At 49.2% G+C, this 4056-nt stretch overlaps 1 non-coding gene across 1 annotated transcript; it reads left to right on the forward strand.

Annotated features, from left to right (window-relative positions):
- The first annotated feature begins 1576 nt into the window (after positions 1-1576).
- Positions 1577-1649, forward strand: trnak-uuu (transfer RNA lysine (anticodon UUU)). The gene has a single exon. It is a non-coding gene; the product is annotated as a tRNA-Lys (tRNA).
- Positions 1650-4056: the final 2407 nt, after the last annotated feature.

A 4056-nucleotide genomic window follows, 5' to 3' on the forward strand; every position in this document is an offset into this window, starting at 1 on the left:
AACGGAGCGCTGCAACCAGCATTACAATTTGTAGATGAAAAAAAATGTAACCGACCGTGGACCGTGCAATCTGAAACAAAAGCAAAAACGGTGGAAAATCACAGCAGGTCTGACAGCATCTGGGCACAGAGAACAGAAGCAACGTTTCGGGACATTTCTTCAACCACAGGGTGCTGAATGAGTTGAATTCACTACCACACAATTTCATTGAAGTCAAACTTTGTTTGATTTAAAAGATGTGCGGGTTAGGTTGATTGGCCAGGTTAAAAATTGCCCCTTAGAGTCCTGAGATGCGGAGGTTAGTGGGATTGGCGGGTAAAATATGTGGGGGTAGGGCCTGGGTGGGATTGTGGTCGGTGCAGACTCGATGGGCCGAATGGCCTCCTTCTGCACTGTAGGGTTTCTATGATTTCTATGATTTCTATGATTTCAAGAAGAAATTACTTTTCGCTCTTGGGGCGAAAGGGATCCAGGGGTATGGGAGGAAGGGGGATCACGATTTGATGATCAGCCATGATCAAAATGAATGGCGGAACAGTCTCGGAGGGCCGGACGACCCTTCTCGCTTCTATATTTCCCTGTCGAGATGGTGCTTCCTGACGGAATGCCACCATGACTCGAAGCGATGTCTTTGTTCTCACTCGGCAAATGCTGAGATTTTCAAGACATTTTCTATTTTACTTATATGTCTTTACTAAAGCTAAGTAGATGCTACTCATGCCCCTATTTCTCATGCACTGACAGACATCAACAAACACGATTATCGTTGCTTGGGAGTACATGGAGGCCAGATTCGCCAGCAACTTTCTTCTTTTAACTGGCGACTTCGGTGACTGATCTGCAGTGTTAAAACTGTTAAATCTGCGAAACCATTTCAGCCTATTCCTGAGCAATGGGAACATGCTGCCGAATGAAGTGTTACTTGACAATCCAATTTCCTTTTCACGCATGGCTTGCTGGAAATAGAGAACACAGTTTTGGAAATCAATTTGATTAAAGCTGCGGCAAATCATTTGTCAACGATGTACATATGAACAAAAGTCGTCGTTAATAGTTTGAAGATCTGTGCAGAGAGAACAAGAGTCAATGTTGAGATAGAACCGACACGTGCTTGATGGTCCGAACAGACTCGATGTGCCAAATGGACACTTTATCCTGCAGAATGCAGGACACTGAAACTGGTGGTCCTCAGAGAGATGGTGATTTACTTCAAACTGTACAACGTGAAATGCAGAAACAAGTACCACGGAGATTTTAACTCAGGAATATCAGCCTACTAGACAAGTGCATGAACGAACTGAACCACCGTTGACTTACTTTTGGACGGAATATATGAACGAGAGAGGCAGCACGTAAAGTGGGGATGATTTGATGAGGTCGTTGTGATGCCAAATCGATGAAATTCTAAGCACGACTTGAATTTTGGACATTGAGAAAGTGAGGAGAAATACTCATCTTGAATTTAACGTGGATAACATGACACTTCCCAAGCCACTTGAAAAAATGAACTCCCTTCCAAGCTTCTCTCCTCTCGAGCGCGGACAGTTGAACGGAGGGAAACGATTGGCAGTCAGGAGCCCGGATGGCTCAGTCGGTAGAGCATCAGACTTTTAATCTGAGGGTCCAGGGTTCAAGTCCCTGTTCGGGCGTAGCTGATCTTCAAACCTGAACGCAACTGTTTGAGATGTCGTTCAATTTCGCTTCACTTTAATCAATTTCTCACACGCGATTGACGATTGCAGAGGTCGCCACCGGAAAAATCTACCTATTTTCATCGGTGCTTCATGGCCGGCACAGCCAAAATGCGTCTCTGGTCTTCTTTTCCTGCTGTCGAACTGTGTGACTGTCAAGTTGCGGCGTCTCACAGCAAGAGTGAGTTTGTTGCAAAACGGCGAAACGCCACGTACACGAAGGTGCCGCTGAGATTCGAACACAAGATCTCCTGTTTACTGGACAGGCGCTTTAACCAACTTAGCCACGGCGCTAATGGAACGCTTCAAGCAGCATTACAATTTGTAGATGAAAAAAAATGCAACCGACCGTGGACCCTGCAATCTGAAACAAAAGCAGAAACGCTGGAAAATCACAGCAGGTCTGACAGCATCTGGGCACAGAGAACAGAAGCAACGTTTCGGGACATTTCTTCAACCACAGGGTGCTGAATGAGTTGAATTCTCTCTCGGCAAATGCTGAGATTTTCAAGACATTTTCTATTTTACTTTGATGTCTTTACTAAAGTTAAGTGGATGCTACTCATGCCCCTATTTCTCATGCACTGACAGACATCAACAAACACCATTATCGTTGCTTTGGAGTACAGGGAGGAAAGATTCGCCAGCAACATTCTTCTTTTAACTGGGTACTTAGGTGACTGATCTGCAGTGTTAAAACTGTTAAATCTGCGAAACCATTTCAGCCTATTCCTGGGCAATGGGAACATGCTGCCGAATGAAGTGTTCATTGACAATCCAATGTCTTTTGCACGGATGACTTGCTGGAAACATAGAAAACAGTTTTGGAAATCAAATGGATGAAAGCTGCGGCAAATCTTTGACTCCTCATTGACGGTGGGGCACTCCTCATTGACGAGGGGGGAGGGTGGCGTTCGTCATTGACGGTGAGGCACACCTGATTGACGGGGGGGGGGGGGCACTCCTCATTGACGGAGTGGCACTCCTCATTGACAAGGGGAATTCCTCATTGACAGGGGCCTCCCAATTGACAGGGGGCATTCCTACTTGACGGGGGGCACCCTTAATTGAGATGGGACACTCCCAATTGACATGGGGCACTGCTATTTGTCAGTGGGCACTCCTAATTGAAATGGGGCACTCCTAATTGACAGGGGGCACTCCTTATTGACATGGGGAGCTAGTATTTGATATGGGGCACTCCTAATTGAAAGGGGGGGAGTCCTAATTGACAGGGCCAATCCTCATTGCCAGCGGGCACTCCTCATTGAAAGGGGGCACCCCTCATTGACAGGGGGGCACTCGGAATTGAAAGGGGGTCACTCCTAATTCACAGCGGTCGCCCCTAGGTGATAGGGGGCACTCCTCATTGACAGGGGTCACTCCTCATTGACGGTGGGGGCACTCCTCATTGACGGGGGGCACTCTTCATTGACGGTGGGGCACTCCTCATTAACGGGGTGCACTCCTCATTGACACGGGGAACTCCTCATTGACAGGGGGCTGTCCTCAGTGAAAGGGGGCACTCCTCATTCACATGGGGCACTCCTCATTGACAGCGGGCACTCATCATTGACAGGGGGCAATCCTCATTGACAACGGGCAATCCTCTTTGACAGGGGGCACTCCTCATTGACGGTGGGGCACTCCTCATTGACGGGGGGCACTCCACTTTGACCAAGGGGAATCTACATAGACGGCGGTGGGGGGGGGGGGGGGGGGGGGCACTACTCATTCACAGGGTGGCACTCCTCATTGACGGTGGGGCAATCCTATTTGACAGGGTGAAGTCCTCATTGACAGGGGGCTCTCCTAATTGACAGGGACACGTCTAATTGATAGGGGGCTACTCCTAATTGACAAGGCGCAATCCTCATTGACAGAGGGCAGGCCTAATTGACAGGGGGCACTCCTAATTGACAGGCGGCACACTTGAGTGACAGGGAGCACACCTCATTGACAAGGGGCAGTACTCGTTGACAGGGGGCACTCCTCATTGCCGGGGGCACTCCAATAGACAGGGGGCACTCCAATTGACAGGGGGCACTCCAATTGACAGGGTGTACTCCGATTGAACTGGGGGACTCCTAATTGAGAGGGGCCACTCCTAATTGACAGGGGGAACTCGAATTTGACAGGGGGCACTCCAAATTTCCTGCGTCACTCCTAATTGACAGGGGGCACTCCTAACTGACAGTGGGAGCTCCTAACTGATAAGCGGCACTCCTAATTGCAAGGGGGTACTCCTCATTGACGGGGGGCACTCCGCATTGACAGGGGCACTCCGCATTGATGGTGGGGCTCTCCTCATGGACGGTGCGGCACTCCTCATTGACGGTCGGACACTCCTCATTGACAGGGGGCA

The sequence above is a fragment of the Mustelus asterias genome, chromosome 16, assembly GCF_964213995.1.
Source record: "Mustelus asterias chromosome 16, sMusAst1.hap1.1, whole genome shotgun sequence".
NCBI classification, from domain to species: domain Eukaryota; kingdom Metazoa; phylum Chordata; class Chondrichthyes; order Carcharhiniformes; family Triakidae; genus Mustelus; species Mustelus asterias.